The 27,847-nt window shown below is 34.4% G+C and overlaps 1 protein-coding gene across 11 annotated transcripts in view; it reads left to right on the top strand.

Moving 5' to 3' along the window:
• The window catches only part of RALYL (RALY RNA binding protein like), a 406,719-nt gene that overhangs the window by 63,934 nt on the left and 314,938 nt on the right, over positions 1-27,847 (top strand). The window contains exon 1 of one of the 11 annotated variants that reach the window (XM_064649721.1): positions 13,636-13,656. The exons of the other annotated variants lie outside the window; for them this stretch is intronic. The gene's annotated coding sequence lies outside the window, so the exon portion shown is untranslated. Of the gene's footprint in view, positions 1-13,635; positions 13,657-27,847 lie in introns of those variants that run through there. 11 annotated transcript variants of the gene reach the window in all.

Here is a 27,847-nt window from a genome sequence, read left to right as displayed (position 1 = left end):
TCAACCACCTGACTTTTCTCAGCTTGCCTTGAGTTTACTTCAAAAGTAAACTCAAAAGGAGAAAGTCAGTGAGCAAAACTTGGAAATCTCAGATGCCTGCCAACATTTCACCAACTGAAGACTTAAGATGGCTAGAAAGATTTCTGGATTCAGCTGATCATTTTCTGTGCAAACAAACAGAAAACAGAAGGAAAAAAATGTGAAAAGTATCACAATAAATCTGCAAGACTTCCTCACCTTTTAGCTTTGTTTGCTTTGTGGGAGCAGAGAGCTTTAAGCTTGCCTCCTGCCTGTGAAAGGTAACAATTGCATTTGATAGCATCCTGCACCAAAAGCACTGAAAGGGCTTGCCAAACAATGCTCCTGTGCTGTGTTAGCTGAAATTCCTCCTCTGACTCAGAAAAGGTCCTTACTTCATACTTTGCAGATCACTGTATTGTAAGGAAAGGAGATCACGAGTGTGGTGACCAGAGACAATAGTCTTACTAACAAGGTATGCAGAAGGAGCCAGACCTTCACACTAATATGAAGGCTTTTACTAGATAAATAATACTGCATTAAAGAGCATCACCAGTTTGACCATAGACCATATTCCAAGCAAACTTTCATACAGTTCATTGTGTACATGTCAGTTAGCAGAAGTCATAAGTCTCAGATTACTCACTTCATCAGATTAGTTTAGGACTTCATATTTAAAGTAGAAGAGCAGTTATATTATAAGATTCTTTTCAAATACTTGGAATTTCATTCCTACTCACTGATCTCAAAACTCAAGACCAAAAAATGGTAATTTTTTTTTCTGCACATACTTGTAGGACACAAGGGTTTTTTTGGTATGCAGCGCAATACTATTGCTATTTAAGTTGTATATCTGTCAAAATGCACATAATAACTAATCAGCAGCTAATATTTGTTAAGAAGTAGTATTCCTCCTTTCTTTGACCTAAAGGAATTCTCTCAGTGAATACTTTTACTTAAGGAGCTTTTAACTGAGGAAAATCCATTAAAGCAGACTGTAGTTAAGTATATGTTTGGCAGCGAAGAGTTCTTGAACATGATGGTTAGTAGAATCTGCAACACAGAACCCTACAGATTTATCCACAAAACTGCTGAAACAATGGAAATTCTGTCATTATCATGTAGCAATTTGGGCTCTGCTCCAAATGAGAAAACTCCTTTCAAAGTGTGCATATGGCAACAGTATTAAGTTGATCATATTTCAAGTAATTTAAGTGCTTGCTTAAAATTGCTTGCTCAAAGTTAGCAGTGTCACATGAAAAATATTAGTGAGAGAAGACAGGGACTAGGATTTCCAAGGTAAAATGAACAGGACAGTGGTAAAACAGTGCAGGAAAGGAAACTTCTGTGCCAAGGAGCAGCCCACAGGGAGTTCTCCAGAATCAGCTTTAATTAATGTTCCAGTTCACAACCCTTGTACAAAAGCTGAGATCTGATAGAGACTGCTAATAGCATAATGCTATCCTTTATCATTTTAACTCTAAGGAATACATCATAAATGAAATGAATGACATAGAAGACTAGTAGTAATAGAAATGGCCCGAAGTATCATAGTGTAAAAAGGCAAGTCCAGCAATGTGTGGTTACTTAGTGAAACTTCTAATTATAAAGAAGTATTTATCAGTAATGGATCACTGAGAAAGAGGGAGACCTCATGATAACCCCAGAAATAATATCAGACACAAATATTTTGCAGCCATGGGAAAGGCAAGTATGTAACCAAAATTTATCAGAGATGTTTTCAACAAAGGAGAGTATAACTATACTGACCAGAAAGGCCTCATCTTAAATATCTTTGCTTAGGAAGTGTGATTTCAAATGGGAATAAGGCAGAGAAGGGTTGCAAAATTCTCCCAGAGAAGGGAGAGAAATGTTGCGTGTAGGTAGAAGAGTATATGTAAACTGTAAGGAAAGAAAAAAAGAAAACAAAACAAAACCCATATATTTTAGTCTGGGCCGCAGAACAAATGCATCTAGAATGGCCCAGAAAAAAATCTGATGGGAATTTGGATACTGGATCATTAAAGCGTAGGGATTCTGGAAATACTCACGGAAGAAATGGAAGAAAAAAATGTAAATGCTCCCACAGTGCTAGAGTTGACATCTGCAAAGGATGGTACTTGTTTTCTCTTGTGACCAGCGGGAAGTTGGGTGCACTTTGGGAAAGTTGGGGTCAGCCATTTTCATCTCAATGTGAGGACAAGTAGGTGGGGAATTGATATGCAGGTGACAAAATCAGTTATATTATGTATCAACTGGGTTAGTTACTTGTATGTTTTAATAGCAGTTGAGATTTCTGTAAAGATCAAACAGGTTAAGACTGAAGTTTATTACTTGCTTTCCTCATAGTATCAAACACAGAATATTTTCATAATAATTTGCAAGCTGGAGATACTGCACTGTATCAGAAGTCCTCCAAAATTAAACATCTGTTACCATAGTGGTGGCATACTGAAATCCCAGAGATTCAAAACAGCAGATGGACGTGACACCACAGCAGATAAGATCACTTTCCCTATCATCGCCCATTTTACCTCACAAGATTCATACTGTACCAAAAAACTGCTGATTTTTAAAATCAGTGTTTTCAAAATGACCTATACTGTCGAATACTGAGCTTACCTTCTATAAACAAATACTGTGAGGTGTTATTAAATTCCATTACTTCAGTGGTTATTTCATCCTTTCATCTCTGACACAACCAAAAGCATAAATTTGCAGAAATAAATATTGTTCCATGTTAAAAAAAGGAATAACTGAATGGTTCTAAGGAAAGTAGAAGAATATGTGAGTGAAAGAGCACTCTAATTTTTAATTGAGACTGTCACTATCAAAGTGTCTTCTTCCAGGAAGATGTGGAACAAAAGAGAATGCACAATACCGAAAAATGGTCACAGGCCTATTAACCAAGTATGGCAAGCTGATCCTGGCATGACCAGACACATACCTGGAAATTTAAGCAGTCTTAGCAAAAGAAAATAGTCCATTAAGCCTTCAGTGACTATTATGGTAAAATAAGTCTCTAGTGTCATTTCTTTTTACGCATTTTTAGCTAGTAAGTTTACCTCTCAATGACAGTTTACTTCCTCGGACATAGAAGTCAATGTCAAAAAATGCCATTTGGAATTTTTGAGAGTCCACTATAACTGCCTTTAAAATTTTCTTGATTAGCACAGAAAATATGGAACAGCTATTAAACCGCTGTTCCCCTAATAAACATTAATTACAAGACAGCAGGTGATTAATCACTGATAATGAGCTATAGATGACTTTTAATGGTCAGCTAATAGTGTCATGGGCCTTTAATGCTGAAAATAATTAAAATTAATAACAGATTGTATGGTGAATACACATGATAAAAATGTGCTTGCAGTTCAAAAAGCAAGCACCCAGATATTGGAGGAATATCTTTCCCTGTGACCATGACACTTTTTAGCTCAGTGCTTAGGCACTTGCAAGGGGGGCAAATCTGAATTACTGTTCTAGTTTTAAGGATTGTTTGAGACAGGCTTGGATTTGTGTTATGACTGTTGTTTTTCATTCTGAAGGTGAAGTCCTAACCAGCATACTGCAGTTATTCTCCTTTTTTGTTCTTCCTAGCACAAGAAATCTTTAATTATGGCATGGAGAGTGAATTCGTAATGGGAAAGAAATCTTTTCCATCACCTTTCCACTTCTGGAACAACCTACAGATTATTACTAAGGCTCTCCTGTGAAAACAGAGATGTGACTTAAAATCTTTGTCTGGCTGCAAAGAAAATGTAATCCTGGCCATTCCTTCCTAAATGGCTACAAGTGTGATACTGCTTCATAAGGATCTTCTTTTAGGGGAGAAAGAGCAGTTTTTTAACAGAAACAGAGTTACAGCCCTGAAAGGAGTTTCAAAGCCATCAACATTTTGCCCCTTAATATTGTTCAGAGTGAAACAATGTGCTTGTCTGCCCATTCTGTCCTGTTGGGCCATGTCAACACCCTGTCATTCAGTTGTCTGTTTGGTGGGAACCAAAGAGTACAAATCTACCCTTGTACTCTGTGGTAGCCTGAAGATTTGTCAGTTCTGCCAAGTTCTCTGTAGCCCAATAGGTACACAGTACAGGAGGGTTTGCATATCTAGAACCAGACATTCACCTGGTCTAAGCAGAACTGTTTCATGATCAAATAGGTCTCATCCATACTGATTGGTTCCTTCATATTATCTCTCAAACCCTGTTTAGCATTATTGGGAAAGTGCTAGTTTGCCAAGACCAAAGCCATGTCAGGGAGTGTGCTAATAACCAAATAGCACAGGCAATTGTAGGATAGTGCTTGAGCTCATGTCATGCAGAGATGCAGGGAAGAAAAAGCAGGAGTGAAGAATAAGAAAACTATGAAGAAAAATCAAGAAACAGACTGGAATAAGAAAAGGAAGAACATAAAAACAGAAATAGCAGGTTAAGAAAAATGAGTTTGATAGTAACAACCTTTCAAGTTGTCGTGGATTGAATTTCTCTGCTTTGGGTTTGTTTTTTTTTAATTTAGTGGATTGTTTATATTTCACTAGATTAAAAAAAAAAAAAAATGAAATATTTAAAAAAGTTTAATATCACCATTCAACTGACAGTGTTAACAGCTGCAGCTGATGTCCTGAAAGTCAAGTGATGAAATAGTAATATTGCATTTCAATATGTCTTGACAATATTGGAGGGTAGTAACCATGAATAACAAAAGGAGGAGTTTTTATAAGTCATAATTGTGCATAAATGATAGAAAATAAACCATGACATTACTTTGGCAATAGTACTGTTTTCAAGGCTGAATATTTGGCAATATGACATGTATTATTATTGTTATTATTAATATTTGTATTTATATATTTTTTTATTTAAATATGATTACTTAAAAGGACATTTGGGTAATTTGAAACTTTCAGTTTTGGATGAGAGCTCATATGATCTTGCTGCCAGATTTTAGATGAGATGTAAACTCAACCTTCTAACTGCTTGTAGTCATTAAAGAGCAAAAGATAGTTTTTGGAAGAGTTACATTTTAAAGCACTCACTGTGCTGGCCAAATTCCAGTGTGGAAAAGTACATTTTGTCTACTGACAATTGCCTCTTCTATTTCAAAAACCAAGACCTGGTTTTTGCCTATTGTCCTAGATATTAGACATGTGGCTAACCTGGAACATGTTGCTAAATCGATCGCATGCTTCTCTAACTTGCTGAATTGTCACCCTGATGTATTTATTAACTCTGTTAAAGAAGTGTCCCATTTTTAATCAGTGGGATGGCAATTTAACTTCTGTACAAAATACAAGGAAGTATTACACATAAAATCCAGACCAGAATTTCGGAAGCTAATCATTCAGGAAAACAACATGCTAGGTTTCTTGTGTTAATGACACCTCTTACTCAAGACACGTTTCTTGTATGCTGTGAAACACGTTTTAACACAAACACAGGACACTCTTCCTTTAAACAGTTGAGTGCTTCACAGTTTTAGGCACCTGCAAAACCCCATCAACTTTGAACTGCAAATATATAAATTGCATTTTTTATTTATAAAGAGCAAGGATGAGAATTTTAAAAGCTCAAATTACTTGATGGGTCTTCTGCCAACACTGAAGCTGGAGCAGATTTAGAATAACATTGAACCCTTCCACAAATACCTTAATTGCAAAGGCAAGTGATTATGGCATCCTTAACTCTTTTTAAAGACAGTCGTGTTGAAACCGAACCTGTCTTATCAAGTAATAAGGTGAGTGTCAGTGGAAAGGATAATGCGTATGTGCAAGATGATACTGTAATCAGCAATCCCAGAGCTCAAGAAGCAGCAGCTAGAGTGACTCATGAAAGCACCGTGAGATCCTGCAGGAGGAATGGCAAAGTACAGCAAGATCATTGTCTTTATTTTAGTAACAGGGCTGCAATTAGGACAGGATTGCTTTTTCCTTGTTTTGCCCTGTAATTACATATAACATCCTTGATAAGATTAAGTGCTGTGACAAATTCTTCATTTTTACTTAGCTTAAAATAGCAACTGTACATGTTTTCAAGATAAGCAGATAATTTAAAATCTCATCATCAAACTCACATGTCAGGACTTATTCAGAGATTGCAAACAGTCAGGTTCTGTTTCATATTCAGGCATATAATTTTTGCAATGCAAAAAGATATAATGATTCCATAGCAACATATTAAGTACATCAAATCCATGCCTTGAGAGCCACTGACATTAGTTTAACATGAATGTTCAACTATTCGGAAGAAAAAGGGGGGGGTTATAATTTTTTATATTTATTTTATAAATATATATATATATATTTATAAAAATGTGCAACTACCTGATATTTCTTCTAGATGATCAAGTGAAACTTATTTTATATACTAGTGATGCTAAAGACAGTCCCACACCCTTGTCTCACGTATTGTACAAAATCTATTAGTAGATGGACATTTAATAGCTGTACAAGTGTATCTTAATGAACCTTAGGATGGTGTAGCTTTCCTTGTAATTGCTGACAACTATGTTGCTTTACATTTAAGATCATGCATGCTTATCAGAGATGCCATTGACTTGTACTTGTTCTGTTTATTGATTACTTAATTAGTTTCCAAGATAGCTAATCAGGGACAAATTCAAGTGTTTAAGCAGCTCTTGCTGTCTTACTCTGAGCACAAAATGGTGGAGCAGCTGTGTGATTTGGATAAATAAATTAACCCCACTGAACTGAACTAGTTCGTGTCATTGTATAGGGTACAACGGTGGTGTAGCAATATAAAATTAATTTGGGGGAAGCTGTTATGCTGACTCATCCTCCAAGAAATTACTGAAGACTTCTCAGCATCCCAAATGAGAGCAGGGATCTTTTTTCCTTTTTCTTCTACACTATTCTTTACTGAATATAGCCTCCAACAGTCAAACTAAAAAGGTTTTTGTTCACAACAACAAGCTCTAGGGATTTCTCTCTCGCAGAAATAAAATCAACCAAATGTCAACATTCTTAGTAACAAACATTATACATCACTGGTGAAGCTGGTTAAATAATGGACTGTGGAGGATGGTATCTAAAAACTGTGTTTTGTTATGACAAAACCAAAATTATTTGTCTTTAATTGGCTCTTTATAAGTGTTATTGAGAGTCTATCTTGAATAAAAATTTAGTAAAAACTGAGAATAGAAACAGTTTCAAACTAGGAGATCTGATCTTTTTTTATGAAAATCTTGATATTACATTTATAGGTTTTCTGAGAGACTGTATTCCTTAATGAATTGTTCAGCATACTTGATGCAAATTCCCATTATTTGGCCTTATTGAACTTGCTTTATAAAACAAAAGGCTTGGTGTAAAAGGCAGCACCCATAATAATACTAACACCATGCATAAGAGTAGCCTATCTATCTCAGCATCAACATAAGGATGGACATTCCATATTTATAAATAGGTATTACTAACTATTTTCTGTGTTGTTAAAATCTAAAAAAAACCCTTTTCCAATTTTATCATCATAATGGAAATGAATCATAGACCCATTCAGAAAACAGTTTTTCTCGGGTCTTAATGAAGTATTTGATGTTAATATAGGAAAGAAGTTTTACCGCTGCGTAACTGTTTACACATAATTAATCACAGGACCATAGAATGGTTTGGGTTGGAAGGGGACTTTGAAGATCATCTGGCTCCAACATCCCTGCTGTGTGCAGGGACACCTTCAACTGGACCAGGTTCTCAGAGCCCCATCCAACCTAGCCTTGAATTCATGCCTTCCAGTGACCACTGACAATTTTATCGGGCATTCAATGTACTTCTTACAATTCTTTTTGAAAGATGATCAGAAAAACACAGCACATTAACAGGGCTCTGTCTGACTCTAATACATTTTCTAACTCTTTCCCCAATACAGGCCAAAGAGTCCAGTACTCAAGAGTATGTCTTTATTACCTGAGAAACTGCTCTGCCATGGTACTCACAGCTGTTTAATATGAGAACAGAGCAATGGTGTTCAAGGCTTCTATTGTATCTGTAGGCAAGAGAAATGAGAAGATTTGCTTAGCAATCAGTCTCAAATTAAAGCTCAAAGGTTACTAAACCAAGACAGCATATTAATAAAAGTCAGTGGAGAAGAAAAGCGCAGGGAAAATAGGAAAAAACAAATAATTTTTGAAAATCTTTACTGAAAATAATTTTTCACAAATAAGACTTGGAAATAAGAATATCTTAACTGTAGTCAGAAAATCTGTACATCATGTTTACTCTCAACAAATATATCAGCCTATGATTAACTTACACAGATATATGATTTTTCTTCTAATACAACTTGCAAGATCATCTATGCATTACTTAGTAAATATTGCATTGCTACTAAAATATTGTTTTCTGTATTAATCACCATTCCAAAAAATAACAAACTTGGAAGACAGCATGCCTGAATCTAGTGCTTGAAAGACGTGCTACCTTCTAGTTATCACTCACTAATATTTTGCCTAATATTCTGAAATCAGTCAAAAGATAATATCAATAAATTCACGATTTTGAAACTCCTTGAGTAATGATATTTTTTCGTGTTGAGTTGGACTTTTTCCTGAAGTATTTTTGCTACCAAAACAAGTAAGGATTCATATTTCATTCTAACTTCATGTTTGTGTGACCAAAATTCAACATTTTTTGAAGTATTCCTATTCAAATAGGATGTGTAAGCCAGGATGCGTAACTCCCATGTACGCACAATTTTATAATTTAAAAAAATCTAGAGTTTGTTTCATTGTTTGAAATCAGATTTCATATGAAAAATTTACTAGATTGAATTCAGCAGTGTTTAGAATAAAAATATTTGGCCATTTCCATTTACCTACAGCAACAGAAGTGAAGATGCTTCCAGTGAATAACTCTAGTGGTTTAATTTCTTCATCTAGTCCTTCTTTAATATGAACACAATATTCCATAAATATTGAACTTACATTCAAATAAAGATAACTGAATGTGAGACATGGAAAAAAATGAATTTAGTAAATATTGCCACTACATTACCTGTTTCCTTTTTATGTCAAAAGAATCATTATTCTAACTAGTAGAAATAGAGAAACATCATCTTAAAATCGTATCTTTGAAGAAACTGAAAGTTAAGCTTCTCCAGAAGAAACTCTAAATGTGTGTTGATTTTTCAAAAGTGTATGCTAATCTGCTAACAAATTCTGTTGATAGAACACAGAGAATGCAAAAACCTGATGGCACTGAAGTCTGACAAAGAAAAAGAAAAACTGTGGAAACTTAAAATTAAATAGTAATAGAATCAGAAAATTGGAAGAGTGCAAGATTTACTTGATAGTACTCATGTGACTTGCACAGCCAGGTCTTGTAGTAGTTTGAGGATGTATAATACAATAGCCAGTGCACTGTCATTATAATCCTCTTGCAAACCCTAACTATAGACCAAAATGACTTGTGGCAGTCATTTGTTCTCCCAGGTACACAGAGCATCCAAAGCATCATTTATGGTCAATACCCAGAGATTTCACGACAAGTAAGACATTATCATTAGGCTGTCCAAAAGCCATTGGATCTAAAGGATGAATGTAATAAGTCTATTTGTACTAAACACCAGCTCTGAAAAAAAACCAAACCTAGAGACAAGGGGAGTTTAGAAAAATTCAAACTAACAGCTGGTGGATGTGGATGAACATTTGATCATTTTACTGCTATGGCTCAATAAGTTCTTTCTAGAAAGACATATAGTGAACACATTGATTTCCAAAAATAACCTGCTACACAATTAATTTCTCGATGCAATGATACCACACACAAAGCGATCTTCTGCAAAGTTGAACAGTAGGTTATGTCTAAATGCTGGTCTGAGATGCTTTGTATTATCCAAAGGAAAATGCCAGTAGTTCCTTTAACTGTATTGAAGTTCTTCAAAACTACCAGCTTAAAATGGACAAATAAATGGGTTACTTAATAAAGATCCAACATTAATTACAGCCAGTCTCAAATCATCTTAACCTGATAATCAACCTTTTTTTTTTTTTTTCTGAGCCTTAAAAGAGCTATATTCTAGTGCATGGATAAAGGTTTGAGAATTGAATGACTCTCTGCTCTCCCTATTGCCATTCAGGAATCACACAGAAGTGACAATAGCAGGAGTGCTTAAAAAAATGTCAGGAACAGCCAAGAACAAACAGTTCCTGGAGACTCCAGTGGTACAGGCAGTAGCAGGGTAACATTGCCTCCCTCCATTTACCAAGAGCATTTCAAAGATGATATTTTGTATCCTTGGAAATGTCAGGATTCATGGACTGACAACATGGCAAGCCCATGGTGTAGTAAATGTCTTCTAGTGTTGCATAGTTTAATTTCAAATCTACCCCAGAATTCCTGTCTCTGATAGTGGATGCATACATAGATTAGATAGCTCTGCAAGGGTGACTTCATGTACATCTCGTTTTAATTGCAAAAGTGGATTTATTGGTGAGTAGCTTTTCTCAGTATGATAGTTACTATTAACTCCATAGCTTCTGGAAAATCATGCTATCTTTTATTTAAGGTAAAAATAGTCCTCTAAAAGCAGAAGACTTCAACATTTATTAGACTCAGTAAATTAATATTCTTTAGTCTGTGCTTGAAAAACTAAATAATACCCTTTTAACTCCTCAAACTATTGAATTTTAAATATTCAAATAAATTTCTTTGCTCAATGGGATTTTTAGAAAGCTACAAGGCAAACATCTATTTGCAATTTGGGCATGTTTTGCAAAGATTTAATACTGAGGAAGAGCAGAATGGAAAAGAAAAAAAAATCAGAGAGAATTATAACAGCAAAATCATAATGTGTTGTGTTTTTTTTTATTCTTTAATCCTAAACTTTTTTTCCCCATTACTTTTCTACGGGTACAGCTAATTAGAGATCTGCTTTGGTTCTGATCAAGAAGAAATTGTTCTCATGCTAAATATACCTTATTCTGATAGAATGTAACATCCTATTTATTTACTGGAGTATATTAGCTGCTTTTTCTTTTATGTGCATGCATCAAAAATGCATTTTCCTAGTTAAGAAATAAATCTCAGGGGGGAAAAAAAACCCCAAAGTTTACTGAGAATGGTACCCTGTTGTACTTTTAGCTATTGCAATGGATATGTTTGGAAGATCTTGTTTTCAAAACTGAATTCCATGAAAGGATTAAACTGTCCAGCTTGTCATGTTTGAAACCATAAATATTTCTATAGTCATGAATATAAATGTTTGTTTCTGTATTTTGGAAAGAGAAAAATAAAAACTACTCATACAGTCAAACAGCTTTTAATTATCTACATTTAATGCAATTCCATATGTTGCTTGCCAGGTGAGAGGAGAACACTGAAGTGTCAAAATAAAAAGAAAAATCTCATTCCCCTGTCCAATCTGCTCAACAAAAAATGCAGGGACAGCAGAATTAGCACTTTTATACAGGTGATCCTGAGGCTATTCCAGTCCAACCTCAGTGCTGCTCAGCATCTGCTGCTCAGAGGGCTCCACAACATACCATTAATGCTGCTTAAACAGCATTAACTTTAACCCAGTTACCATGCACTGAGCTGTTCTAAAAATATGATGCTGCAGAGAAAAACTGATTTTTGGCTTTTAAAGCCCTGTCCTTCGTTATGCTGAGAAAGCTCAGCTGAATACCCATGGAGATGCTTCCAAGGTCTATTAAGAAAGAACAGCATGGAGCTTGCAGTAGCATCAGAGATACTGTATCAGATCAGTGCTACATAATAAATTAGCACAGTCTTAAACGGTGAAGAAAAAACAGCATGAATAAGGGAGGCTTATATAATTAATCTTTCCACTTTAATAGTTATCATTTGGAGATTTTTAGTTTCACAGTAGGTAAGTGGCTTAAAGAAATACTTCTGTTGGGTATTGTATTTTTAGTGTTGCCTTATAGACAGTTGTTTGATAAATCAAGTTCCAACATTGATAATGATACTCAAAACTATAAACCCACCAGACTATTTCATACATCTGATCTTTTTTACTTAGCACAGGACTATTTTTTTGTGTATTATACTCACTGATTTTTTAACAACTTGTTTCTGTGGAGTCCAACTAATATCCAAACTTCTTGACAATATGTTGCAGGTTTTGGGTTTTGGCTTAGGGTTTGGTTTTTTTGGTGCTTTGGATTTTGTTTTATTTGTTTGCTTTGGGGGGTTTTTTGAGGGGGAGGGTGTTTGTTTTGTTTTGTTTAACCAGCAACATAAGAAAAATCAATTTGAAGATAAATGAATTTCCTTTCTTAGTCTCTGCTTATGAAAACGAACACCTGTCATGCCGCCAGCACTTCTACCTGGCATTCTTTCAAAAAAATTCTCCCATTCATATTACCTCAGAGACAGGCAGCATGCTCCATTCATACCAGACTCTTCTGAGAGGTGTCCACAGACAAGACAAGAGAGGTGGCACAAACTGAGAAATGTGAAATTCCATCTGAACACAAGAAAAAACCTTTTATACTTTGAACGTTGTTAAACACTGTCACAGGTTGCCCAGAGACGTTATGGAGTTTCCTTGCATATATTTAAAAGCCATCAGGATGTGGACCTGGGCAAACTGTCTGGATGACCCAGACTGAGCAAGGGGGTATACTAGATGATCTCAAGAGGTCCCTTCCAACCTCAACAATTCTCTGTTCTCTGATTTTAAAGTATCATGAAGAACTCTATCTCCATGCTATGATAAACCAACTGTGAGCTGTGAAGCTTCTAGTTACTAAACAAATTCAGTGAGTACCTGCATGGGACTGCTGTGACACGACCATCATGCAGCAGCTATTTCAGCTCGTTTCCATTCTATTCACATCCGAAAACTTGCTTTCTTGTGAAGCCACATCTCTCTGTGGATTTTAAAAGAAGCTGAGATACACAGCAGTATTTGTGTAGAAAGTTCATTGATATGGGTGTAAAGTGATGGCAAACAATACTAATCTGATCTTTACAGTTTTTAAAAGGCACCTACAGTCCATGTGCCAGGAAGCCCCAAGAGGGCAGCTGATCTGTGGGGGAGGTTGAGCTGGGAGTTGAGAGTAGGTATGGCATGGGCCCCTTCAGGAAGAAAGATAAGACAATTTACAGCACAGGTGCAAAATCTATCCAGGAAAGCCACAAACCAGGACATCAGGAGACAGGTCTGGGCTCAAGTACACCTTCAACTTAACTGAAGGCAAGTCTGCATCTCCAGGCGTGAGCTTGAACAAAACTCCTGTGCTTACGGACAGAGAGGGTAGATCTTAGCAGTATATGCAAATTTATGTACTATTTGTATATATCAATGATCTGAAACAGTTTTCATTAAACCAATTATTTTTGTAATTGTGTTTGCTGCTAATAGTCAGAAGTGTTTATCAGTCATTAACACAATATGCTTATCCTTTTCATTGGTTTTCTTTCCTCCTTTAAAGATATACAGTATGAAGTGGTTTTCACTTTTCCTCTTGGCTGGCCATTCTATTGCATATATGTAATTTTAAGGAAAAATCCATATATTTCTTTGTTAGTTTTTTCTTCTACTATTATTATTTAGGAGCACAGAAGAATGGTGATATGAATGAACTTCTTGTCTGTTTAAAGTATCTTCTTTGAGATTCTCAGAATCCCAGCCAAAAGAAAAGCCCTGGAAATAAGAGGTAGGGTATGAATGAAACAAGCAAAAATCAGATAACGAAGCACACCATAATTTTCTATGCAGCCAGAAGTGTACTAGGAGTGTGAATATAAATCCCTTTCAGTAAAAAAAGGCCTTTCACTGATTTTGTTGTCCTGAACATGGGCTCATTACCTGATGCAGTGCCAATTCACAAACCAAGGTGAGGTACTTCCTATTTTTTATTATAGTGTGCAAAAAGTAGGGAACTTGGTGGTAACCCACAAAAAGCTGGTTCCCCAGTCATCAAAACTTTACACTATTTATGCATTATAACTTTTTTATTAATTAGTGTTCAACCCCCTATTTGCTAGTTGTATCTCTCGCTCCTCGTGCTAATTGGTCCACATGCTCATTTCTTCCCTCTGTTTGAGTCTGGAGTCCGTTTTGAGTAGGTGCTCAGTGAGTCAGTGGTCATGATCTCCCACTGCTGGAATTACCTTTCCCCCAGTTACTGCTCAGTTCTGCTGACTTCACTCCTGGTGGCTCTCATCCAGACAGTCCATTCATTTTGTGATTGTGTTCCCTTTCCCTGAAAACCAAAGATTAGCCAAGTGTGCCACATTCACGATGGAATTGCTTAATCCTAACTGTCTAGCTAGAGCTACTAATAATAACTAAAAAACAAATTGCAAAGTTTGCTTCAAATCTTGAGGGGCTCAAATCTTGAGGGGGTTCAGTATCAACTTTAGTAAGTATTGGTCATGTCCTGGTGAAGCACAATTTAAACAAATAGAGAAGCGTGTGTTGGAAAAGAGACATGTTCATACAGTGTCCAATTAATTCTTAGATAAGAACTAAAAATTAACTTGTGGGGCTTAGCCTCTTCAGTATTATTTTTTATTAGATATAAATAATTTTTTTCCATTGAACCAGCTTTTCAAAGATTCTTCTTCTAGTTGTCATGCTGTTTTAAAACACAATAAGCATTCATTACAGCAACCTTAATCTGTCAAATATTACACTTCAAATAATGGTTGCCTGCCTTAATTCCTGGTTTGTCCTTTTGTAAGCATTAATTACATATGTCAACAACAATCAGTTTAGAGTAAGATAATTACAGGTATGGAAAAAGGTTACTCTTTGCAAATACCTACTTGAAAGATAATGTCTTCATAGCATATTAGGATTTTATTTGCTTCAAGAGCTTCAAGAATTTTTTGGATACCACTCAGTTTAACTATATAAACAAAAAAAGACTGTCCTTTATACTTTTTTGTGTATACACTTATCACACTAACTAACAGATTTTTGGGGGGTATTTTCATAGCAAACAAGACATACAGATGTTGATGATTTGGAACAAATTATAAAATATTTATAGACTTTTTTTCACTCCAATATACTAAAAGAACTACTCAATAATATGCTTTTTTGCAGATACACCTAGCACTTTGTGTCAGACTCTCTCAATTACAAGAATTTTTATAAAAATTTCTAGTGCCAATGCCATTGCTGATCTATTTCATCATATAGATGCTCAGTGTTCTGTAGCTGTAGATCCTGTGTATTTTTCAGAGTCTACAAGCATGCCTCCAGTCACAAACTTGACATGGCTTATTATTTTAGATCCTTCTTGTTTTCATTTCCTTTACTTGCAAAGTTAAATTGAATGTTTTTTTGTCCTCCATGTCAGATTTATATAAATATTTTTAAAAACATGAAGTGTAATTTTGGTAGAACATTTCGTTATTTTTATGGCCAGAAAGCCTCTTCTAATTTGCAAATTAGAAATTTTCTTGTTCCTAGTGGACATAAAGAACAATTGATTATTATTTTGATGTAATAATAAAATTTAACATGCTGGAAGACTGCTTTCCTGTAGCTACTTCATCTCCTTCAGAGTGGTCATTTCCAGTTTCTTCAATTTTTCTTCCCAGATCATGTTTTATAATCTTAATGAAAAGAAGAAGAATAATTTCACATACCTGTGCTTAGTATTAACCTCCTAGATCCTTCCAATTTTTATTTTGGCATACTTGGATTCCTCTCATGGATGAAGCTTTACCAACATCTAGCAGAATGTTCTCTATTCCTTATAAAACATTTCTTTAAACCAGTCATAGTGTCACTGATTTCTCTTGAAACAATAGAATGTTGCCACTGTTTGACCTATATGCAGTTTGTGGGCCAGGATAACTTCTAGATAATTTTTTGCTGCACTGCTGTATACTTACTTGTCTCCAAATATTTCATCATCTGCTCCTTAGAGCTGACCTTTTGTTCTTTTTCAACTCGGCCACTTGCACCACACAGTAGGTCTCTGGAAGGTAGAGCATGAGTACTTATAGACCAAACACACTGTTCTTTAAGTAGAGGAAAACAGGCAACTGTTACCTGTCAATTTAAATAGATAATAATAATAATAATAAAAAAAAAAGAGAGAAAAAATATCTGCAAGACAAAGTTTGCTTCAGATTACCAGTACTGTCTCAAAGCATAATTATAATCCTTTACCGAAGTAAATGATGATGTTTTTAAACATATCTGATTATACTTATGATAATACATAAAATATTTTTTTTGCATACACTGACTTCTGGCTAAACACCAGGAAAAACCATGGGGCAATGTGCCTTTTGAACTGTAGCATATTCAAAGTAACAAATGATGAGATTATGGGATATCTCTTTCAGCAGATGAGTGAATACATTATACAGCGCCAGTGCAAGTTTTATATTAGCTAGGATTTTCAGAGATTTTTTTTCCCCTTAGATCATTTTACTCAAATATTAAATATAGAGAGAGGAACATAAATCTCTATAAATTACTTGTTTGTCCGCATCTGTCTCCACCTTATCACTGGTGTATGTGGGGTTTTTGGAAAAGGCTGTTTGAAAAGTTTCTTGTATGATAACTTGTCTGAAGCTGACAAAGAACTGAAGAACAGAATAAGCTAAAATGGATAACAACCTTTTTGTACAAGCTGCTTATAGCTATAAATAAATGGCAACTCATTATTAAGACTTATGAAATTTAAAGTTATGAAAAAAAAAATTAAAAGAGAATGACCTTTTTATGTACTCATGTAACCTACCAATGCAGTGCATTAATAAAACACCTAGCACTTTTAGGAAAGGTTGATAATTAGTTATTGGCACTTAACTGCTAATGACAACTATAAAGGATCTGTTTCAACTTATATCTTATGCAGGTACTAATGGTTAAAGTTAGAAGCATAATTACCATAACAGGACACGATGATTCATGCTGTTATTGATTTTGTTGCAGTCAATTTTATGTTTCCATGCCAAAATTGTCATATTGATTATTATTGTAACTACTGGTATGCAACCCTTACATCAGCTTTCTGCCTAGACAGTAATAACTTTTATAAAATATTTACTAAGAGTCTCCACGACCCAGGAATTTTCTTGAAGTTTAGTTTTTCTTGCTTATTTTCACTTTAAAGACTTATATCAACTGAAAATGCAGTGTGATTTTCTGATTTGGAGACCTTGAATAATTTTCTCCTGACGGATATATTTTTCTGAATGTTATTTTCAATATGCAGAATATATTATAGAATGGAAGAATCTTAGTGTATTGTGTTTATTAATCATAAAGAGTATGCACAATACTGGGGGCTGTTAAGTACATTTCAAATAGGCAGAAATTTAGCTGGAACAAAAACACTGTAGCCGGGTATCTTGAATATAAAGAATACATTTTTTTTAATGTAATATATTTATTTCATCAGTTAACTCTGAGGAATTAAGAACTAGATGATTTTTCATGTGGGGAATACCTGTGAAGAGACAACAAAACCTGTCAAATTCTAAACAGGTTTTGCTTTCATTAAAAAATTCATGAAGTTGAGTGTTATAATTGAGATCCACCACAGTCATCTTTCTGGAAATGGGAGCTCAAAAGAGTAATCACACACTCCCCTCCATGCTTCTTGGATGATCTAATTCAAGGGTGATGCAGAGGGACTCAGGTTAGAAGCACATGAAGAAAGAGACAAAGGTACATCCTGACATCTGAGGCACCTGATTTTGCATCTAAAATTACAGAATGTCAAGACTGTAGACAATTTTTCCAATAATCTTCATTCTTTGATATTATAGCTACAAGTGTACTGATATTTGGACACAAAAATGTTGCTATGTGGAAGTCTAGTTTGCATAGGTTGTTGGACTCGTATTTGTACTGAGCTCATATCCTTGAATTTCAGAGGAAGGAAACTCAGATGCAATGCAGGGAAGGAAACCCAAGAGGCTTACAGGAGTTTACAGTATGGTCACATCTCATCCAGAAAAAAAAGCAATCAGGACTTAATGTGGCTTATGAACGACATCTGCCCTGACTGATAGATGTAGAAGTTGGTCAAGGAACTGGTAAATGGAGCAATGTTTCACCATAGTTAGGATAAAAATTATGGTATGTGGAATATGGGAGATTCTCTTCAACTACTTTAGGAAAAAAAATAAGAATATCCATTATCAGGAGCAGAAAAAGGAATATTGAAGTGTGTCTTTATACATTCGAGGCAAACTGTGCCCAGGTAAGGTTTGTTAGAATGAAAGCAGCAAGAAGATAATTTTATTTGTAGATTTGAGCCAAAGAAAACATATCTTCCAATCAAGTATCATATGAGATATTACTAGCACAGTGTTTGTAAGCATTTGCTACAATTCAAAATGCCAGCTGAATCAACACCCACTGGTGTGCTCAGTATTTATGAGATTCCACGTAAATGTGACTTACCTTGCATATGCTTTTTGGGAAGGTCTGTTTGAATTGGTAACCTTATGTGCATGCAAACACATGCATTAGCGGGAACAAGCATATCCATTATCCATCATTTGTCTTTCTCCATGATTAAAACTCCAAAAAGTTTTAATTATCCAGTGAAGGCACCAGCATTGCCATGTGCTTAAGGAGACCAATAACAGAAGATAGCAACCAATAAAAACTTTGAATGACATTCAAAGACCTCATAGACGGAAATATTTTCTTTTACTTACTGAATACTTTCTCTGACCATACAACATGTACGGAAACTAGGCCATATGTTTTGCAGTTAATTGACAAAATGAAGGGGTATAATTTTCATTTTGGAGGGCTGTTTTGTTTTGAGTTTCAGAGATTTGTTTATTTCTTTGTTTTTAATGTTTAAATCAGCTTTACAATTTAGACTTCAGTCTTTCTAGGTCAAAAAGTTTTCCTCACATTACAAATATATGACCACTGATAATAGTAAATAAATAAAAACAGTAATCAAAGTTCAAATATAGACAAAGTCAACTGCAGAGATGAAGAGAAATATCTTTTGACAACATTGTGTCTAGTTACAGAAAGACAAGTCCTCGTGGTGAAACATGATTGCTGAACTACAGGAGAGGGTCTGAAGTCGCAGGTCGTAGTACTGGGATATTTATAGATATACACCAGTGCTACACTGCAATCAGACCTAAAATAAAGAGAAAATGCTAAACCTTTGAATTCTAGTTTATAGCCAAGTGGAGACATTTTTAAAATAAACAAGTTCACTCTTTATTTTTTTATTATTATTGTTTCAAGTAGACCTCTATCAAAATAACTTGCAAAAAAAAATGGAGACTTACTGGGTTGGTATCTGTTTTAGTTGCTACAGCCTTCCTCCTAATATTTTAAAAAACAGCCCAAGCAAAAGGGAATGGGAATTGCAATCCCACCAGAATCGGTTTAAAATAACAGGATGGTGGGGAATCCGCATTTATACATGTCTTGTTTTATGAAATAAAAATAAGTTATAACCTTTCAGCTTGAAATCAGTAAGAAAAAAGACTATGTTGAGAATAGCTACAGGATCCTGTATAAATTTAATCAATAAATGAGTTTCAAACTTTACTTGGAAACCTGGAAAAACTAAATATCTCTACTGGGCACTCATGAAATCTCCTCTTGAGAGCTCTCGCTCTGGAACGAAAACCTTATTGATGGAAAAGGAAAGGAAAATGGACTGGGGAAATAATAACTAAGGATAGCAACAAATAAAAGAGAATTATTTACAGCTTTGAAGTTTCTTGGGCTTTCTTTCTTCCTTTGTATTCCAATCGGTCAGATAGGGCAAAATAATAAAAGACTTTTCATACGAATTGACTGGAAAATATGAGATTTTGATTTAGAATTTTTGTTAATCCAGTCTCAGTTCAAATGAAATTGACACCCACACAGACACACTTCTTTAAAAAAAAAAAAAAAGAGTGTTAAATTTTGCTTTCTAAGGAAGGTTCCTTAAAATTATTGAAACATACATTTCAATATGTTGTATGATTTGGATCTCATCTCAGATGAGATCCAAATCCTTTAGGGATGCAGTGTCATCTCAACTGTACCACTCTGGTGTGGATGACTTCAGATGCATAGCTACAGTGAATCTGAGGACCCTTGGCAGATGGGATCAGATGGGTTGTTTGAGACACAAGAGTAGAGACATCTCTTCAGGCTGAAAAAATCAAGTTCTTAAACCTCAAACCATCCTTGTAGCTCTCCGATGGGCTTGCTCCAGTTTGACTGCTCTAGTTTGTACCAGAGAACTGCAACTTGGACACAGTACTACAGATGCAGCTTCCTAAGCACAGAATAAAGGGAAATAATCAACTCCATTTATTTTCCCCAAACATCAGTGTAACTCAGGACCTTATCTGAGCTGGTATAAATTTTGTTGCTGACTTCTGCAACTTAAATCCTTCCCAGACTCCTAGAAGACTTCCACACAAAAGCACTCATCACCCACATATTGAATTATTTTTTTTAAACTAATACTTTTTGCCTTCAGAACGCTCCAGGCTCTCTCTTCCTCTGTGACCTGTTAAGACTGAGAAGCCAACTTCTCTCCACAACATCACTGAAGATCTAAGCAGGCCCCATACTGCCCCACATCCTCAAATGAGGGTGTATTTTATGTCTTCTCTTCACTTGAAATCTGTAATCTTGAATTTTTTTTTTCCAGGAAAGCTAGCAATTAATACATATTGAGATATTATGAATTCTTTATGTATTTTGCCCCTGGCAGCACTATCCAAAATGAACAAACTAAAACTAACACAATTTTAACACTCCTTTTGGGAAAGACAAATGCTTTAAGATAAAATAGTCCCTACAGCTCTTAAAGTGAATAACCTTTCTGAAGATTCTCCATCTATGTAGCTATTATACCTGGATGCCTAACACTTATGTTATTCTTTTTGCCCATACGATACCAGTCTAGAGTAAGAGTGAGGGGTTTTGGATAACTTTTCAGTACATTGCACAAAAAAGAAATATGACAGCAGACGACATCTGATAAATTTAATTTGACATGTTTTTTATCTATATAAAATGGATTCTGAACAGTTGGTAATTGCAAATATTTTACCAGTCATTTTTGATGCAGAATATTGCTTCTGTGCTCAACATTAATGAGATGTGAGCTGTACTTCATCAAATTGACAGTTCCCAGGTTTTTTTGATGAGCACGTGATACATTTCTCAGAACAGTGGATAATGGATACATTTACCTGTGAAGAGAAAAAGAAAAATTCTTAGTTTCATTACCTACTAGTGACCTACTTTGGCCATACATTATGAAGCTGTGCAAATAAATCTATGGGTACATATAAATAAAACAGGCAGAAAAACTATGGGTAAAAATCAGTAGAAAAATCTATTAAAAAGAGTAGAAATATCTATAAGAAATCTATTCAAAACAATAATAATAATAATAATAATAATAAATTATGTTTTCTAAAACAGTACTAAGTAAAATTCACATTTTAAAAAGATTAAGTAGACCTAGAATCTATCCAAGAATTTAGGAAAATTTTCTTTTATTGAATTACTAGGACAAAATATCTGAAATGTGTTTTGTTGCTGTATTTATTTTGAGTCTGTATTGTTATTGAAAAAGCAAGCTGTGATTATACATGAAAGTAGCTGTTGGCTCATTAGAAGTTTCTGAGGGAAGTCAGAGGGATTATTCAAATATTTAATGTTATTCACCCACGTAAGCAGGATTAGTGCCTTTGATTTCACTGTGAAAGGAATATAAAGAAACTATGACTGTTCATACTCAAGTCTAGGGAGGTGATTACAAAGCCATCCACAGTTGCCCCAGTTCAACGCACATATGATTTTGAATAGATCTGCATAAGGTCAGTGGGTGAGCTTTCATGTCTCAGCATTACAGTTTTTGAGGTTTTAAAATTTTTTTTTAATTGTGAGTCATGGTTAAATGCACATGCACCAGCATGAATAATTAATCTTGCCATCCTTGCCTGTATCAGGGGCCTAAGACTTTGAATTTCTTCTTCTGGTGGTGAGCCTGCAAAACAGTTTAGAAAATTCCAATATAGGAAATGGGAGAAAATACTAGGGATTTGTAAACTGATTTATCAACACTGCTGGTGGAGACTGAAAGGGCAAATATTTGATGTAATGTCATGCTTATGACTTCAAAAAACAACAAAATGATAATATGTAGGTGCGCACATTCTATCAAATGAAATTGAGGGTTTCATATGGTGGGTGATGGTCACAGTATAGGAAATGGATAAATAACCAATTGCTAGGTTTGAGACTCTGGAGTGCCAAACTCCAGTGGACTAAAATGGTTTTATTTTAAATAATTTATTTTGATTTCGTAGAAAAAGTAATTGCTGTACTTCTCATTTCTTTGAACTTCATTTCAATGTAATTATTGGAATAACTGTAAATGAGAAAAAAATGTTAGATTAATCTGCTGAAAACAAAATTAGGGTGTACTATAAAAATGCGGAGGACTCAGATAGGAAAAACTGGATCTCCTTTAACACTGGAGTAAAAGCATTTGGATAAAATTCAATAGTGAAATAAACCCAGACATTCTATTCTATTCTATTTTCTTTATTTTCTTTTTGTCTTTTTTTATAATATTTCCTATGTTTTTGGTGACACACTTGTTGTAAAAAATCTATGTACATTACTTGATCACAGGTCATAAGCTGAACTTAAATATTGTTTACCTCCTCCTGCGTTCAGGGTGTAACCATACATGAGGGTAGCCTGCTCCCAGGGAATTCCATAGTGCAGTCCAGAAGTTAATTTTAGACGCATCCAATTTTACAACTATCCAAATATGAAAAAAAACAACAAACAACACTGTTGCCATCTATAAGGAAAATATTTGTGATATAACTAAAGGATTCATAGTGCTGTAATGTTGACAATTCAAAAAAAAACAAGTTTAAAGTGTAGATATTCAAAAGAATACAAATGTACAGCAAAACTATCTCAGGCATTTTAGCCCAAGTAAAATCTAATCCTTTTATCTGCATATACATCAAGCAATTAAAAAGATTATTAGTAGCAGTGCTGGTACATATAAAAATCAATTAATTTCACAGAAGTATTGGAAGGAGTTTCCTAAAAGTTATTGCCATCAGGTTTAGATTGGTCTCCTCAAACAAGTTAAGAGGAGCCTGAACATGTTACTAACTTGATTGCTGGCTGCTGGTGACAGCAGAACGTACTGCATGCTATCATCCAGAAAATTCCTTTGGTTTAAGTACTCTTCACTACAGGATTGTTTGCACAGACCAAAAAAAGAAAAAAAAAAGAAAAAAGAAAAAGGAAGTTGTGTTACAGAATATGGAGAAAATAAATTTATTTGGTATTGATGGACTTAATGTTATTGACTGATTTAAGTTTTTGGTATAGGCATTCCAGCTGTGTTTTCTAAATTTTGTGTATTCAGTACAACAGGTTAGCAAGCTTAGTCATGTAATTCTGTAATATCTATTTATTTTTATCAATAACATTTGATAAAGAAAAAAAGTTATCCTGGGAAAAAACCCAAACATATCTCTGTCTGAAAAATAACAATAAACAAAATTCTTTCTCACTCATACAGCTCTTTCAGCAATAAACAGAAAGCATATTTGGTTAAAATTTGCTATTAGCACCCAGTCTAGGTTGCTACAAATCTGAAATCTTTATACCTTTGAAAACAAAGTCATCTAAAATGAGAAAAAAACCCCCAATGATTTCTTTAATTGTCTTGTTTCTTTTCATCTTCTACATTTTCAAAAAGATGTTAGGGACAAAAAAAAGGCACCGGAGACCTTTCTGCAGCTTTGATGACAACAGTGAAAATGGTTTGTTAATACCACAACACTGAATTTAATTCCTTGCATGGAACAGAGACACCATCCAAAAGTTCATTGCAATTTTAAAATATGTTCTGATTAATGGGCACAGTTCCATCCCATGAAGATATGACTTAAATCTATCTATGGAGACATGTTTCAGAAAACCTTTACAGAAGCTGATGAGTGTAGGTAATTATTTCCTAAGTCTAACATCTCTTCAAACATTCTGCTTGTTGAACCCAGGTTCATTTTTTAAATAAATGTTAATGTTATGAAGATTTTACAGGTTTCTGCTATAAATAGAGATGCAACAGTAAAAAATTTAAATGCAATTTTAATTACTGCATCAATAACTCTATTTTACCAAGGTTTAAGGAGCATAAATATTTGATTTTGCTCCTCAAATGAATGCAGTTAAATAAGCAGAAGCAATAATTATTCTTTTTCTGAACACTGATTTGAAGGACCTTGGCAGGTTACAGAAAAGAGTTCCAGACTGAAAGGTGAAATATAGCAGTTTTAATGAATCCCAAGGATCTACTATAGTATTCCCTCAATTATAATAAAATTTCTAAAGCTATGTTTTTCAAAATAAAGTCACAAATTAGTCTTCCTGAGTAATTATTTTTTTTAATGGGCAAATAATTAAGGTTTTGATTGGTCACTCGATTTGCGTTTGTGGGATATGTTTTACTTACAGCTCAGCCACAAACTGTAACCACAAGCTTCAGACATTAATCCATTCATACCCAAAATCAAAATATTCCAGTAATTTGCAGACCTTTGTGCTGCAGGTTTTAAGAAAAATAATATATCATGAGAAACATCATAAAATTAAGTCACACGGCAGTGCTGCACTATTTGGGAACTTTTTCAGTTCAGAAGGTTGGCAGATTCCAGATGAGGCGCAGCTGTACTTCGTTGGCTTCATGGTATCAACTTTGGAACTGTGCTATAGGAAAACACCTTGTGGTTATACAAACAAATAAATAACTAATGATTTTAGTACTACTTGTGTTTAGTGTTTTATGAAGAAAAGATGAAAACCAGGAAAGTGGAAATATTTTCAGAGTCTATTGTGAATTATAGAGAAGAGAACAACACCTAGACCACTGATTAAAAGTGCCTGAACAGTCTTTTAAAGAATTGTAAAATTTTTATGAAATCAAAAGGGTCTTAAATAAATATTAGGTATATAGAAATAATTTATTTTGGTTGCTTACACTCAGAAACTTACAGAAATAATTAGCGTATTTATCAGTATATAAGTTTCTCTTTCAGAATTGTTTTCTTCTTGAAGACAGGAAGATAGAATCTCAGTTTCAAATAATGTAGTTTGCAATTCAGTACAATTTCTTTGTCCAGTCACAAAACCATAGAATCATAGAATGGTTTAGATTGGAAAGGATCTTAAAGTTCTTCTGGTTCTAACTCCTAAGTCCATGCTATTCAAAATCCATTGTGTGAATTTCAAAATTTCAACTCTGAAAACATCAAACTTTCTGCTGTTAAATTCCGCTAGATCAATCTTAGAAATTTTAAAAATTTAACTGAAACTGTTTTGCTCAGTCCATAACAACTGTGTGATCCCAACCCTACAAAGTTCTGTGATCCGCATATTTTGGCAGAAGTTAGTGAGAACAGTACAACTCAACATTTTTCCCTTAGTATACTTATATATATTACATAATGTTCCCCTGAAAAATGTTAAGCAATGACTGTATCCTCCCTCTTGCTATATTTCTTATGTTTTTAAACAAAAACAGCAATACACAAAGAGAAAGAACATTTCAGTCCCATAACCTAGAATTATGTGAATCCTGTTAGGAAGGCACAGGCAAGATCTCAAATTTTCTAAGTGTAGAAATGAAAGATGATTTACAGAATGTTTAAAATCATTTGATGTGCCTACATTGTACACCCACAGAGTTTTTCTTCTGGATACATTGGTCAGTGAAACTGATGATGACATTCTATATAACATCAAAACCTAGTAAATCATCCCATAGCTACTTAGAAATTCTATATGACTGGACATACATATGATCCTGAATACATTAGCACTCACCTTTCAGTAGTCATAGAACTAATGTCCCTCTGAAAAATGTTAAGCAATCACTTCATCCTCCTTCTTGCTGTATTTCTTATGTTTTTAAACAAATGAACTAACCAGGTAGTGGTGTTTGGGTTACTTCTTATGGTCAAATTGTCATTTCACAGATATACTGTCTTAAAATACCATTGCAACGGTATTCTAATTTATTTGTAGGTCAAATTAGGCATCCTTAAATACAATTTAATCCAGTCTTTTATTTTTTTCCTCTGTGTGTTGTACTTTCCAAATCTTTATGTCATAGCGCATTCTTTAAAAATGAAAGTTCATTATGTCATTTTGCCTAAGTCTATTAGCTTGACTGCCTGTTTTGTCTGCAAAAACGTAGCTTCCCTTCAGGGTTTCCAACCAGATGGACTACTGCTAGTACACCAAACTGCCAGCCAAGAGAACTAATTTCTGACAGGCATAAATTAGGGCTCAAAAAGGAATTTTCAGATACAGAAACTAAACAGTCTTTTTAACAGTGTTGCTTTTCCCACTCATTGCCTTAAAAAATTAGGATTCCATTCTTTATTTCTCTTGATAGATTCATAAATGGAATACTATAAGAATGAAGTTGATATTTTAAGTTGTGTATTGAAAATGTAGATATTTCTTTGACTGCCTAGAAATTTTCTTACTCTAAAAACCCTGAAAATTATGAAATTTTATTTTCCATGCTGTTGCAGTGTTACCATACTAATTGCATCTGCATCATATTCCAATAATCACCATCTTTTGAGCATCTCAATTATTTATTTGTAAGGATAGCTGGCCTAAGTTTGAATGTGAGAGAAAAATTATTGCTCTAGAATGATCAGTTAGGTTTTTTTGTTGTTGGGTTTTTTCTTTCAGTTCCTCTAGAAATAAATATTATAAATATTTCAAAGAAAAATTTGCTGGTTTAACTAGTGAACCTTTATCTTTTAGAGGATGAGAAAAATATCCATATAGCTTTTAGATTTTTGCCTTTTAACTGAAAAAGCAATGCTGATGATGTGCAGTACTTGTATTTTTTCTCTTTTCTAAGAAGTTTAAGAAGCCATCACTATTCTTAAGTAGCTTAAATGATGAAAGTCAAATTATAGAGGAGATACGGAGAAGAGTAAACTTTTTTCTTAGCACATAAAGTTGTTCCGATTTTGAACACAATCACAGTAGAATATATGTATTTCAAGGCTTAGTAGTTTGACACTCAAATCAACAATACTGCTATTTCTCTAAGAAACAACTCATTCTTTTTGTACCTAGATGGCTGAATAGGGACAAGAATCAATATCTAGAAGGAACATATGATTGCATATTCTCTTCAAGGCATGATCTCAGGAGTAAAATGTGCTTGGTGATATACTGTTCTTGGTTGGCCATATGTTCTGATTCTGTTTATGTAGAAATAAACATCCTGGATGTGCACTGACATTTGAAAGTCGCTTTCCCATTTAACTGTAACACATGCATTTCAGTCAAGGTATATATTCAGAGCATTTAGCATATTCTCATTCTGAAGATGCAAAAAGAAGATCTAAACTCTAATTTGATTCACAATATTGTTTTTTCCTACTACTCTATGCATAATTATTTCATACTGATGAGCAAGACTGATATTGAATCCTAAAATAATGAAAGTTAGTGTAAAATTACTATCAGATTTGATATGCCTTGCATTAAGTTGCAGAAGACCATTTTGTAGCAGAATATGTGGAAACAGGATAAACTTTTCTTAGAATTAGATGAATTACAAGATGACTTGTCATGAACCTCTGTCATCAGGAGTCATAACAGAGTCGTACAGCAGGCCAGGACAATATTAACATAATAGACAGGCAGGACTGATGTCTCAGAATGCCAAATAAATGACAACATACCAAAAATAGACATGAAATCACTATTTTGTAAAGTGCAGGCAAATCCCTCTGGTAGTAGAGTCTTACAAAAAGATTGTGATGAGTATAGTAAAGATTTGAGAGGGAAGTTTGTGGTTGAGA

Source organism: Pseudopipra pipra, chromosome 1 (genome assembly GCF_036250125.1).
Source record: "Pseudopipra pipra isolate bDixPip1 chromosome 1, bDixPip1.hap1, whole genome shotgun sequence".
In the NCBI taxonomy this organism is placed as follows: Eukaryota; Metazoa; Chordata; class Aves; order Passeriformes; family Pipridae; genus Pseudopipra; species Pseudopipra pipra.
This window is presented reverse-complemented; position numbering and strand designations above follow the sequence as displayed.